The 15,636-nt window shown below is 31.3% G+C and overlaps 1 long non-coding RNA gene across 1 annotated transcript; it reads right to left on the reverse strand.

Annotated features, from left to right (window-relative positions):
- Positions 1-13,008: 13,008 nt before the first annotated feature.
- On the reverse strand, positions 13,009-13,736 carry LOC117923718. Its single transcript, XR_004652673.1, has 2 exons — positions 13,693-13,736; positions 13,009-13,372 (listed from the first exon to the last, which is right to left on the reverse strand). It is a non-coding gene; the product is annotated as an uncharacterized LOC117923718 (long non-coding RNA).
- Positions 13,737-15,636: the final 1,900 nt, after the last annotated feature.

The following is a 15,636-nucleotide window of genomic DNA, read 5'->3' on the forward strand; positions in this document are numbered from 1 at the left end:
TTGAGCTAGGGGTCGACCGATTTACTAGCCGTTGGAGCATTTAATGCATGACAGGTTACCGTTGTCTCAACCGGACCTCGACCAGTCCTCGAGCAGACCTCGATCGGCAAAGGAATCACCTCGACTAGGAAGAGAAGGCTACTGGGAGAGAGAGAAGGTTTTTGACCTTCCTCGATCGGACGACCTAAACCGGTTGACCGGTTGGCCATAGCCTCGACCGGTTGACCGGTTGGCCATAGCCTCGACCGGTTGAGCCTTTTTGGCCCCGAAAAACCTATTTTTTGATTCCTTTCTTTTCTAACACTTAGGTAAGGTCTTTAGGTAAATTATTAAGCCAATTTTGAAACATTTTGCCTAAGGTAAATTAGTTAAAAACTCGGGTTTTAATGAAGTTGACGTTTTAAAGAATAAACAGAGTTTTCTAAGATGCATGAAACGTATGAAAATCCTAAGTGCACTCATGCATTCATCTTACTTTAGTTTCCTATGATCTCAAGTCTTCCAAGCGTCTTGATCTTGTATCCATTTGGTCATTTGATGAATTTTCGAGTTTATACCTGAGATTCTTAAACATTAAACCAATTAGTTACTTAATCATGGTTTGTTATCATCAAAACCCGATTAGGAAAACCCTTGGGCTAACAATTTCATATACATATGTAATCAATTTCTTTGTTGGCTTATTTGTAGCATGTGTTTAGTTGAAGAGTTGTGGGAATAACCATGATTGTCCAGCCTGCTGAAATCATATATCCTACACATTTTATAAGATCCATTTAATACCAATGCATGCATATGCTTGGTAAAAATCATATAATATACAACTTTAAATCCATAAATTTCATTTTTACACTTACTATTTACTTGAATGTCTTCTGTTGCCCTTCTCAAAATCCCTGGAGCAACACGTGCTAACCTAAGAGCTTCATTGATAACCTACATTTTCCCTTGGTCAAATAGTTTGCACAAATTTATATCAATGCATATGTGTATGTACTAAAAAAATTATCAACTTACTTGATGAGTAAAAGTCATTGACTTATATTCCTTCCTTGAAATTCAAGAATTTGGATCTTCCCTATTTTTAAGGATAGCCTCATGCTCCTCTTGCAATATATATAATTAAATAAAAGGTTCGAGTCCACTAGGGTTATCAATGAAAACATGATAATAGAAAGATTGAAAGGTCATTAAATATTTATCACTTACAATTAGTTCTTGAATTACTAAAGGGTGTTCTATGAGTAACTTCACAACTAAGGTTAAAGTAGAGGAAATTGTCTCAAAACTAGCAAGTAGAAGCCCAAACATAACAAAAACAACAAAGTTATCCGATAGGAACTTTTTTTTCTTCATATCATCAACCTTTTGATAAGGAAAATCCCTTTTAAGAGTTTCAGGTGAATCTTTTTTCTCTTTTAATACATCACGAATTAACTTTATTGTCTTCTTTTGGTCCTGAAATTGAATTTATATGAAATTAATTACACTAAATATACAGAAAAAAAATTGTAACTTTAAAAGTTTTAGAGTATAATGAAAAAAGTGTTAGAATTACCTTTGGACATTTATGGAAAGTTGTACAGGGATATTCAAAGGAAATGAAATAAGAGCATATAAGATATTGGTAAATTTTTCACTAAAATGTGCTCCCTTCATTTTGAAGTCATAATTAAACAATGCGGTTACAATAAAATCAAATATCATCTATGTAAGAATCATCAATCAAGTAAATATTATTTTTTTTTTAAAAAATCAACTTTATTTATTCTATTTGATGTGGTCAATCTCACTACTTTTTCTATCCTTAAAAAAAGTGAGAGGTTATAAAAAGGGGAAAAGTAGTTTTTCCCACCTTTTAACGAGGGATTAGAGATCATACAAGTGGTTGAATTAAAAACTTGATAAATTACGTATGCTTTGAATTTGAAATAGCAGATGATTGAAAACTCCACCGGTTGTCGGCTGTTTTATTCTATTTTATCTAATCAACCTCACAACATTGAGAGGTCTTTGTTTTTTTGGGAACCACGCTTTCACCTCCTTAACTTTGCTCACTCTCGCTTCTTGCCTACTCTTCCCACTATCATTTTTTAAAATATTTTATTTAGAAGGTTGTACGAATGTTAAAAATTGAATTTGAGTGATGGCTAATGATTCACCAACTCTGCCAACTAAATTATTTTTCTATATTAGTTATTGGAAATCAATCACGCTCATCTCGTGATTCCCGGGTTCACACACATGCTTTCACCTTACATAGTCAAGCTAATCGAGACTCGCACTATTATTATTATATTGACAAAACAACGAACACTAGTCCTTTCTTATCCAGGAAATAAGTTGATTTTAATTATTAAATTTTAAAGTTTTTATTTTTTTATTTTTTTTTATTTTTATTTTATTACAAATGAATAATTTAAATTAATTTTATGAGTTTTTTTTATAAGTTGAATAAGAAATTAATTTTTCAAGAAATAATTTTACTTTAGCTATTAAATTTTAAACTTATCTTTTAAATAAATTCCAAATTTCACATTGGAACTATTTTTTTTAAAAAATAATTTTTATGTGATATATATATATATATATATATATATATATATTATTTGTTGTTAAAATTTTGAAACTTGCCCTATATATATATAATTAAAAAAGACCTCATTATATACTACAATATAACTTTATTGAACTTAGGACTAAAACATAGGTTTAAATTTCTTATTAAAATTATTTCTATATACTACTTCCTACTCATTTCATTCATTTTAATTTGAGATTAAATAATTTAAATATATATATATATATATATATAATTAATTTTAATTATATTTAATTTTTAAAAATATTTTTTATAATGCAATCTAACATCAAAAAATTATTTTTTTAGATATATATATATATATATATATTTAAAATGCTCTCAAGAAACTGAACAAAATTTTGGAGCGAAGAATATAGAAAATAGAAATGAGGATCAAAGTTAACCCTCATTTCAAGATTTTACAATTCAATTCTCACAATCTCAATAACAATGTTTATATGCTTTTTCATTTATGAGACAAATTTGAGGACACCAACTTTGTAGAAGGAAAAATGCAGAAAATTTGTATCTCTCTCTTGAACATGGGCTTTTCTAAATATTGAATCCATGAAATTAATGAAATACTCTTTTATAGGATGAAGGGAGGGCTAATTTTCTTAAATAGTTAAAATTTCTCTTTTCAAGGTACAATTATTTAAAAACTTTTCACTTTTCTAATTAACCACTAAAATTTAACAACTTAACAATTATATTAAATCGTTTATTGATTTAAATAATAGAACAATCATAATAATAAATTAAGTAACCATAAAATTTATCTATCCACAAGCATGTAAAGTAATAGGCCTAGGATCTTAAATGAATGACTGGCCATAAAACAAAAATCCCGATTCTTAAACTCATGAACATAAAAATACTCTTTCTATCTGTCAAACTCTCCCCCTAAATTTATGACAAAGATTCTATGTAGCAACCCAGGCTAAGGGCCCACTAGGAGATAGTGATCCCATTACGTATTAAAATAAAAAATAAACCACTAACTTAAATGGTGGAACTAGGGCAATTAAAATAAAGACATAGAGAAAATATCGATAAAGCAAAACCAAATTCCATTAAAAATAAAAAAGCAAGCATAAAAAAAGTAAAAGTAGTTTAGGCCTAAAGGTTGAATACAACTCAAAAGTAACAAGTCTCAAAAGAGAAAGGATACTAGAACCCACAAATTAAGGATAAATTAATAATGCTAGAAGACTATAGGGCCTAAAGCTGCTCTTGAGGACTAACCTTAGTCCTAGCTCAACCTCAATTGAACCTAAGGGCTCATCATCTAAAAAAAAAAAAATAGATTAAATGGAGTGAACAAAAAGCTTAATGAATATTTACAATATATAAGTGTTAGGATGGTCAACTCATACTAAAGACATTTCTAAAACATGCTCATAATAAATTTGGTAATTAGAAACTAGCATAATCATAATAATATTTAAAGAATGGATGATGAGATGTAAAACATGTGATCATAGGTATAGACATATCTTTGATCAATTGATCAGCTATACAAAAGCCTACTACTCGTTAACCCCCACATCTACAGTCTTTAGGGTCTTACTACCTCGGATCACAATACTAAAGAGTTTATCTCTTGATTATCTCGTTAGGAGCACAAAAGAGTATACTTTGCCATTTCAGACTCTATCCCCTAACATGGCATTAGAACCCACAATTGCATCTTAATGCCTCCCCCTTGCTACATAAGTGGTGAAGAATTTTGAAACAAAACTACATAAAACACCTCAGGAGTGTACATGTTATCATGCCCACCCAATATTAATGTCCAAAAAGTCCAACAATTCATTAGATCACAATAGGCTATGAAATTATAGGGATTAAGCCCTAGAAAGCATGACATGATATGTAACAAATAGAGATTCATTTATAAATTTATTTATTCATGTTTTTTGTTTTCCCTTAATTATCTAATTTTCATTCATTAGTTATTTCATCACATACATGCATATCTCGTACATTGTACATGACTTGCATTAGGAGTTGCGTAGAGAACATAAGTCATGGGTTCCTTGTAAGTAGATAAGTTGTCCACAATTAATTCATGGATTTGGGCAATCTCATAGAGACTGTAGTACACTAGATGACTTGTTTTGACTGTTGGGATGAGTTTCCTATGGTGAATGCACTTGTGTATAAGACACATACTTGGTAGGACCTAAGATGAATCATGACATAAGATTATCGATTATCATGATTCACTAAGCTATTATACTTCATGTACTCTTAACCTTGAGAGGATATTAAGCATGTGTCAAAATCAACATGAGGCTTTGATCTATGGATGAGACCCTAAGGTGGTCACATATCCTTATGGATTAGGTCACTATTGATGGAAGCCGACGGCAATAGGTATTCTCAATATAGACACCATGAAATCTCATAAGATTGAGATAAGGTATCCCCTTATGTGATCCAAAGGACATGTGATCTAAAAGATTATGACAATAATATTTCCTTTAATGAAAATTTTACTTATACTCATTGGAATTAGAGTATGTCAATTGATCACATAATAAGTGAGATTTATAACCCAATGATTGAAGAGGTAATCTTGATAGGTGATAGCACTATCTTGTTATATTACAAACACCAATTCATGGGGAGTCTACATGCAGAAGATAGTAGGTTATGGATCAAGCTTTGTCTTGTTGTTATTTACATAGGGTATTGGAGTGCAATAGATTCTCTTTAGTGGAATGTTGAATCAACTTTAAAATTGGATTTTATGGAAGCCCGTACTTCTATGGGTCCTAATGGTCCCCACTCTAAGCTCATATACCATGATGACACGGTTTAAGAGGGTTAAATTGACTTAAGTTCATTCTCGTGCATAAGGGTGTTTTGGTAATTATGTAAGGTTGCATAGGAGATAATGAATAAGTTCTCTAGATTGGGTTAATTGATTAATTATATGACTATGTGTGGTTAATTAATCAATTAGGACCGTTTTGGGCTAGATTAAATGACCTAAGCCATGGTAGCCTCAAGTCATGTAAGCTAGTAGGGGAACCCTATAAATATCCCCTTAGGGGTTAGAGTTTTCGTTATTTTGGTGTGAGTTGTCTCCCACTTCTAGAGAGAGAGAGAGAGAGAGAGAGAGAGAGCCTAGGATTCCTCTTTTCCAAAGCCCACATTTTGGAGTGCCAAGATCGTGGTATGAGTCATTGAGTGGAAGAACTTCGGTGTATAAGACCTCTAAACTCTTTAGACTTCATCTTCACTGCATGAAATCAATTTGGGAACATCCAAATTGGAGGTAAAGTTATCTAATGCCGTTAACCTAAATCCTAGAATGTTAAAAATGTTATTTTTCGCTTCTGTTGCATAGGATTTTGAGGCCTAGGGTAGTTAGCATGTACTTATTCAATTTAGGGTATGAGAACGGAGAAATCCAAGGTTTCTAACAGAAATGTCATTGGTTATAAACATATGCATGATAATAAATAACTTCTTCAAAGCAAAGTAACATTCATTTTTGTAACACAATATAAATCATGTGCATTTTGACCTAATAAGAATTTCAACATATATTTCATGCCTTTAGAAAAATGAAACAAGTGATGGATATAATATATGCAATAAATATTTATTTTAGGAAAAAGTTTAACAAAATCATGCATTTGGTAACTACTCATAAAAAATGTTGCAATCAAAACTATAATAGAACTTGTAGTATGGTGGCTCCACAAAGTTCGAATTGTCACCTAATAAAAGAAAATTTAAGTGGACTTAGAGAATTGAAAATTCCATAAAAATGGAAATATGATTCTAAGGTTTTATTAACTTTTTCTTAATCGGACAACACTCTAACTAAAATATGTAATTTTTCTTAAAAATGAAAGGTTAGGCAAGTGAAGTCCAATTCAAGTGAAACCCAGTCAAAGAGTTTGTTGATGAGTCTAGAAACTTTAGAAATTAATTTATATTAGTTATTGGGAACCAATCACCCTTATCTCGTCATTCCTAGGTTCACACACATGCTTTCACCTTTCCTAGTCAAGCTTATTGAGACTCACACTATTATTATTATATTGACAAAACAACAAACACTAGTCCTTTCTTATCTACATTTTCTGGAAATAAGTTGATTTTAATTATTAAATTTTAAAGTTTTTTTTTTTTTTTACAAATAAATAATTTAAATTAATTTTATGAGTTCTTTTGATAAGTTGAATAAGAAATTACTTTTTCAAGAAATAATTTTACCTTAGCTATTAAATTTTAAAGTTATCTTTTAAATCAATTCCAAATATTATTTTTAGTTAAAATTTTGAAACTTGCCCTATATATATAATTAAAAAAGACCTCATTATATACTACAATATAACTCTTGAAATTATTTATTTATTTATTTATTTAACATCTGAATTATTTTTATAATTATCATTTTTAAAATATGTTATTTAAGAAGTTATACAAATATTAAAATCTTTCAATTTCCTAAGTGTTGGATTACGACTCCCCTACTATGTCAACTAAATTATTATTATTATTTATTAATTTTTTTTTTGCAACTCACCTAAGAGTTGCATGCCTCAACATTTCCACGTTCATACCTATGCCTTTGCTTTGTCCAGTCCATAACCTGTTTTGGCATCCAGTGCATCTAGTTTATTACTTCCAAATGACAGGAAGGCATGCTTCTCTACTCATTTATATTTAAAAAAAAAAAGAAAAAAGAAAATTAAAACTATACGTTTAAAGTTCTTCCCACAAATTATAAATCTTCCCATATATGTTGCAATAGTACGTATGCTACGTGTTGTAAAATCTTACACCCTTTCACTTACACCCTTTATATATATATATATATATATATATATATATATAAAGGGGAAAACTCAGGACTAAAACATAGATGTAAATTTCTTATTAAAATTATTTCGATATACTACTTCTTACTCATTTCATTTATTTTAATTTAAGATTAAATAATTTTAATATATATATATATATATATATATATATATATATATATATATTTAATTAATTTTAATTATATTTTATTTTTTTAATATTTTTTTATAATGCAATCAAGTATGAGAAAATAATTTTTTTAGATACCATTTTTTTAAAATACTTTCAAGAAACTAAACAAAATGTTGGAGTGGAAGAATATAGAAAATAGAAAATGAGGATCAAAGTTAACCCACATTTGAAGATTTTACAATTTGATTCTCACAATCTCAATAACAATGTTTATATGCTTTTTCATTTATGAGACAAATTTGAGGACACCAATTTTGTAGAAAGAAAAATGCGGGGAAATTGTATCTCTCTCTTGAACATGGGCTTTTCTAAATATTGAATCCATGAAATTAATGGAATTCTCTTTGGGAAACTTTGGTTTCAAGCTATCAATATCAAAATAATAGGATATTCAAAACCGAAGTTTGCTAATTTCAAATCTACAATGCTAACCCCAAAAATATTATGTGTTTCATGCACTTTGGGCTGAGCTATTTTTTGATGCCCAACATGCCCTCCTTGATCTTCTACCAGGTCAGGCTTCACAGGTTCAAAAAAAAAACAAAAGGCCAAAAATAAAAAACAACTTAATAATAGCAGGAGCCTTCCTTCTTCATTTATTTTTGTTTAAACCCTCTATTCACTTTTCCTTCTTATCTTCTTTATTTTCCCTCTCCCTTTGTACATTCCTAACTAGTATAAACCCTGACGAAAAACCACAACCATCTTCTTCATGTTTCTTTTTGGTACGTGGTTTACAACCGAGAGGCAACAACTTGGTGCGTGGTCTGGTAGAAGCTACATGCCCTTGGGTGCCCTTGCCACATCACCACCACCACCCCCCACCCTCTCCTCACGTCCCATCCTAATCACCTCTCTCACTCAACTTCCTCTTTCTTTACACCTCTCTCATTCTCATCCCAAGTACTCTCTCTCACTTTCTATTTCTATATGTATATGATCTTAACGATAGTGATTTAGGGCTTCAATGTACAGTTTTTCTTTTAAAATTTTCATTGTTTGAGAATGATTCCATAATTCACAGTAATTCTAAGGTTTTCTTATTGATTCTTGCCTTTTTATTTTTTATTTATTTTTAATGCCAACATGCTTCAACTTGATTGGGCTTATCTGAAATTTTTAGCTTTTCTATGGTTGATTGCTAAGAAAATTGTGGAAATTGAAAGAAAATATAAAGTTTTGACATTTTTGGGGATTGAGTTGGATGAAAGTGGATGACTAGATTTATCTTTGCCGAATAGTTGTCCATACATCATTAAACTAATATTTTGATAGGAATCATTGAGCTAATTTATATTATGTTAATTAAATAAACGATTAAGTTATTTTTTTTACAGATGTTAGTCTTATAGGAAAATTTTACAAAAGTACATACATTTTTTTTTTATGTGATGCTTTGTCTTGCAAGAGGAAATTTTAGGGAAATGATTTTCTACACATGAATGAGAATCAATGGAATTCACTTATCTAATCAAACAAATATAACTTAAGGTTTTCGATTTCATTTTATTTTCTATTCTTTTCCTCGACTATCTTAGCAAATAAATAGACAATTAGGAAAATTCTTTGGATAGACTTGTTTTTCCCATAAGTAAGGTGTGGTTTGATGCACTTCCGATTTTTTATTTTTAAAAATATAAAATAATAGAAACTTTATATAAAATTTAGGAACTCTAATACAAAAAAATAAAAATAATTTATTTTATATTTTAGGTTCCTTAAACTCATTATTTTCTTAATGCTTTTTAATCTAAATTGTTGTTCTTGAATTTTAAATAAGAAAGGTATGCAAGATGATTTTTTTTTTCTAGAATTAATATTTGAAATAAGATTAATGTTGCAGTCACCAAAAAAATGATTATATATTTCAAGTTAGCAAACAGATTGTCATTTCTTAAGCAAGGAACAAATGGAGTTACCTTCTCCACTCACTAGGCTTATTTTTCTATTATGGATTGAGTTCCTTTTCCCAAATTCCTCTTCTCGATGATGGTAATAAAGTTTATAACTTGTAGAAAATAAGTAGAGTTATTCAGTGCCCTTCTTTTGCTAGGTCCTTTTGGTTGCACCTTTTTGAAAGCATATTCTATTCTTAAAATTGAAAACTAAAGGAAATATTCTGGTACGTTGAGTTTTTGGAAACCAAAAATGTTGAAGGCTAGTAAAATAAAACAGAAATCACAAAATAAAAACATAGAACACTGTCAACTAGGCCATTCCCTTACTTTTTATATATGGACTCTGTTTTAAAGCCTGATATGTAGCCTTGGGGATTTATAGCCCAGTAGGCCATTTCTCTGGTTTTAGATTAACATGTCAACAATGATGTATTCTTTCTATTAATATTGGCAGCTTTGTACCATAAAGGAAGCTTACAAACAAAGTTGCTAGGTTAACCCTAGAACTCTGTTCTTTTTTTTTTTTTTTTTAATATTTTGGGGATTTCATTATTATGTTATCATTTTTTTTAATTGGGAATTATTGTAAAATTACAAGATTATGAAAAAAAAAAAAAATTCATGCTTGACTATATTTAATTGAGGCAAAGAATGATGAATTGATTGAGGCAATAAGTGAAAAGGAAAAAAAATTATTTCACAAGATGAGAATTTAATATACTGTTATAATTTTTGCTCTTAATTTATTTTCTCAACTATGCATTCTTATTGAAACTAACTTTCTTAAGATGGCCACCATTAGGTACTACCTTAGTGAATCTTGGGTACTAACTTATTGAACCTTAAGTACTACCTTAATGCATCATAGGTACTACCTTAATGCACCTTGGATACTACCTCAGTAAACCTTAGGTACTATCTTAATGCACTTTAGGTACTACCATAGCAAACATTGGGTATTACCTTTGTGAACCTTAGGTATTTCATACATGAATCTTAGGTACTTCAGTTGTGAATCTTAGGTAGTTCCTTTGTCAACTCAACCATAGGACCTACCTTTGGCATTGAATGAAGATGGAATCCACAGTTTGAATATCAATTGAGATATGTGTGGAACTTGTCTACTCAATACACAACTTCTTTAATTACATTTGAATAAATATGTCATTATGTTTTAATAGGTTGGTCAATTAGCTCACCTTAAGTTCTAGCTTACTAAACCTTAGGTACTACCTTAGTGAAACTTGGGTACTATCTTAGTTAACCTTAGGTAGGTACTACATTAATGCATCTTGGGTACTACCTTAGTGAACCTTAGGTACTACCTTTGTGAAGCTTAAGTATTTCATATGTGAACCTTAGGTACTTCATTTGTGAACCTTAGGTAGTTCCTTTGTCAACCTTAGGTACTAACTTTCTCAACCATAAGACCCACCTTTGGCATTGAATCAAGATAGAATCCATTGTTTGAAGATCAATTGAGAAAGTGTGGAACTTGTCTACTCAATACAAAACGTTTTTAATTGCATTTGAATAAATATGGTGTTATGTTTTAATAGGTTGGTCAATTGGTTCACTTTAGGTACTAGCTTGTTGAACCTTAGGTATTACCTTAGTGAACATTGGGTACTACTTTAGTGAACCTTGGGTACTACCTTAGTGAGCCTTCGGTACTATCTTAGTTGAGCCTTAGGTACTACCTTAGTGACTTTTAGGAGATTGTTCATTCCAAATGATTTAATAGCTAGAGCAACATCAACTCAAGGGTTTCATAGTGTGTTTTTTATCACTCATAAAAAACAAAGGTACCACAATTCACCAATATACTATCCATAATATTTATTGATGAAGCTTCTTTATCTTTATTAGATTTTATTGATTGTTGGTTCCAGTTAAAAGGATGAAGGTTTATTTGTTTTTACCTCCTTTTTCTTGATTGTTTAGTGACTATATTTTACTACCTGTAGACTTTAGTTGTGTTTTTTTTTGTTAGGTTTTTTTAATAGTGTTTGTTCCTCAAAAAATATTTCATGACAATGTGATGGACTCAAGAATTTTTGCGTCATATTCCTTCTCACATTTTTTTATTGGATAAATACTTTATAAAGCATTCTCTCTCAATTATTTTTCTAATTGACTTATGATGGTTATGTTGTGGGATGAATTTATATGTTCTTTTTCTCAACTCTATGTATTTATTTTTTATTTGAAATTTATATGTGGATGTAGTGTAGACATTGGATGTAAATTTTGCTATTGAGGCCTGAAGGAAATCACAGAAGGCTTTTGTGGCTACTAATTTACTTGCAATAGAGGCATAGAATAGGGAGAGTATTACTTCCTTTAGTCATTTAGGTCTCAATGGTAGTAGAGATTAAGTCAACCTTGCTTATATAATGTGCTCTTTCTAGTTTAATTCTTCTATAAGTAGGCATCAGGAAGGGAAAAAAAAAACCAATTAGACCTGCAGTACTTAGAATCCCTCAAAGGGACTGTCATCCCTCTTTGTACATGTGTACAAAAAGTGGAATTGATTTGCAAATTTTGGAATGTATTCTTTCAATGCCCAACTTGTTATTACCATGGATAAGGGAATGGTATGTTCCTTAGTTTACATAAAGGTGATAAGGACTTTCTGTATTGCTACCATTTATTTGAATTTTTAGTAAAATAGAAAATCAAGTTTTTGGGGAATATTTCTTGTATATAAAAGCCCTTAACTGTGTTCTTAGGGAAAATCAAATCCCTGATTTTCCATTTACTCAAAATAGCCAAATTACAAAAACAAGACCTATCATATAATACAGGCACCGATGAATGCATTTCATTGTAGCTAATTAAGTTTTTATCTCCTTGAGCTCTTCCCATTTGCTTGATATCCTATTAGACCAGATAATCTCGATTTTAACTATTTAGGAAGACCCATCCTTGTTGTTATCATCATGTATACAAACCTTCATTTGAGCAGGATCTGAAATAGCCAAAAGGTGCTTTATGAATGTGTTCATCGCCAACACAACATCCTCTCCAGCACTACTTGTCAATTCCTTCACAATTTTAGACAAGAAAATTAACTATTGATAGGCAAACTATGAAAATTTAATGTTGAATAATATTTTACTGGAAATAATAATCACCACTGTAAAAACGAACTATAGTAACATGTACAAAGAAAACCATGTGGCAAGGACACTTTTGAAAAGGGGCACTTGTGTTGAACTATAATAACCCCACATTTAGAATAGACACCTCACTTCTGGACATGTGTTGAATCCTTCCTAATTGTGTTTAGAATTCTAACATAATTTTCCTCGGTGGAAATATTTGAAAATGACTATTTTGCTATAGTAAGGAAAAACTTTTGAAAATTGATGAAGCATGGTTTACAATGGCCATCAACTTGAAGCTTTTGTTGATGATTTTTGGTTGCCAACTTTGATTGCAATGGAACTATACTTGTACTACTTTGAAGTAAGTTAGATTTTTATTTTTTTTTTTGCAAAAGGATTAAGATAGTAACCACTAATTGTATTTAAAAAAAAATGCAAGCCATAATATACCATACAGAAAAGTTCTGATAATGAAGTGTGGGCACATTTAAAGTGAAATACTTGTCTTAAAGGCCTCAGAGGTCATACAACTATAGCTGGTCACAGTACATTATGATGGTAAGTTATAGATTTTGACACACATGTAGCAAAATTTTATGCGTCGTTCATCACCTTCATCAAATTGGATATGCTTGGTGAATCATTTCTATAAGAAAGCCCCCAGCCTCAACGCGGATTCGACATTGCCCTTGTGTGTATGGAGTCCTTTGAGCTTGTACGAAACTTAGTTTCAAGCGAAACACGTCAGACAATGCATCCTCCTGTGAAAACAAATCAGTCTCTAATACTACGTGTAACCATTATCTTCTGAAGTATACCATTTACTGAAAATAAGATACAAATCATTTGGCTAACATGCAATATACAAACTATTTGGCTTGCCACAAATAAGAGTATTACCTTTTATAAGCTTCATTGATTAGTTTAAATTTTACTGTAACAACATTGTCACCCTTATGCTTGTGGAGATGTCACTTCTATGCATGGACAATATCTTCATCAAATTCCCATTTATATTTTTAAGCAAGAAAAACCTATAAGCACTATCTAAGAAGCTACTAAAACAAGAGAGATCACTAACCAGTGCAAGCCTTCTGTAGTTTAACTTGATCTTCTCATCAGTTGCTGTTATATTTATATAAATATATATATATATATATATTGTTGGTTAAAAATAAAGTGTAAGAAGAGTTACACTTTTAATGTGTGAATTAAACACATATGATTAAGTTTTGAAATGTTACAAAACTTGAAAGGTTAAGGAAGACAATGAGTCTTATCATCTTTGTAACTTTATAAAACTTAAGAGGTTAAGTGTAAGAGAGTTACACATTTGAGATTAAATCATGTTTAATGTGTGAATTAAACATATGATTTAATTTTTTGAATGTTACAAAGATGAAGAGATTGAGGAAGACAATGGGTTTTTTCTCATCCTTGTAACCATTTTTCAACCCTAAGAGTGCTGTATATAACTTTTCTTCTTTTTGAAATCTTATGCAAAAAAGTGAAAAGGCTTGATCAATCCTAAGACTATTTCCATTAGTTCCCTAAAGATTTCTAGAAGTGGGAGGAAAAAGAGTCTTTGGACAAAGTTCCAAGAACTTGTTTGAGCCTTTCTTGTGTTCTTCTTCTTCTTGTTCTTATTTTGTAACTTTGAGAGTTTTATTGTGTCATTTCCAAAATCTTGAGAGTTTGAAAAGGCAAACTTGTGTTCTTATTTTGTAACTTTGAAAATCTTGAGAGTGTTTCTTTTCTCCATTGTATCCATATTTTTCCGAACAATCAAAGACTCTATTTTCAATGGAAGGAGAGGCTATCAAGATTATGAACCAAGACCTTGTGAGGTTGGATCGTTTTGATGGTTCCAAATTCACTAGGTGGCAAGACAAGGTGAGATTCCTTCTCATAGCACTCAAGATTTTTTACATCCTTGATCCTACCTTGGCACCGTTACCGGAACCAAAGGAAAATGACACACCTCAAGTGGTGGCGGCAAGGAAGAAGAGGGAGGAGGATGAGCTCATATGTAGGGGTCATATTTTGAACGCCTTATCCGATAGGCTATATGATCTCTACACCAACACCAATTCCGCGAGGGAGATTTGGGAGGCTCTTGAAAACAAGTACAAAGCTGAGGAAGAAGGTACCAAAAAGTTTCTTATTTCTCAATACATAGATTTCAAATTTTTTGATGAAAAGTCTCTCTTACCACAAATTCATGAGTTGCAAGTAATTGTGAATAAGTTGAAAGTTCTCAAAATTGAACTTCCGGAGGCCTTCCAAGTTGGTGCTATTGTGGCTAAATTACCATCAAGTTGGAAAGGTTACTGGAAGAGGATTCTCCACAAGAGTGAAGATTACTCCTTGGAAGAGATTCAAAAACATCTTCGCATTGAGGAAGAATCGAGATCAAGAGACAAAATGGTGGAAGAGTCCAATGGTGGGACTAACAAAGCCAATGCGGTTTCAAAGGCCAATCATCCTAGAGGTAAAAATAACAACGACAAAAAGAATTCCGGAAATTATATGAGCCCCAAGAAAAATCAAAATCAATTTAAGGGCAAGAAAGGTCCTTGTTTTGTGTGTGGAAAACCCGGGCATTATGCTAGGGAGTGTAGGTACCGAAAGGACCAAAAGGGGCTATGGTGAATGCAATTGATGAGGAGATCATTGCAACACTAAGCGATGTGTGCGTTGTCCAAGGAAAGGTGCAAGGATGGTGGTATGATACTTGTGCCACAGTTCATGTTACCTATGACAAATCTCTTTTCAAGACCTTTGAAGATGCAAAGGGAGATCAAGAGGTTCAAATGGGCAATGAAGGAAGATCCAAGGTGCTTGGCAAGGGCACTATTGAAGTTGTTTTTACCTTCGGCAAAAAGGTTACCCTTATAAATGTATTGTATGTCCCCGATATGAATAAAAATTTGGTTAGTGGGGATTTGCTTGGCAAATCGGGTATCAAAGCGGTGTTTGAATCCGGTAAGCTAATTTTATCCAAATCAGGGAACTTTGTGGGAAA

Source organism: Vitis riparia, chromosome 10 (genome assembly GCF_004353265.1).
Source record: "Vitis riparia cultivar Riparia Gloire de Montpellier isolate 1030 chromosome 10, EGFV_Vit.rip_1.0, whole genome shotgun sequence".
Lineage (NCBI taxonomy): Eukaryota > Viridiplantae > Streptophyta > Magnoliopsida > Vitales > Vitaceae > Vitis > Vitis riparia.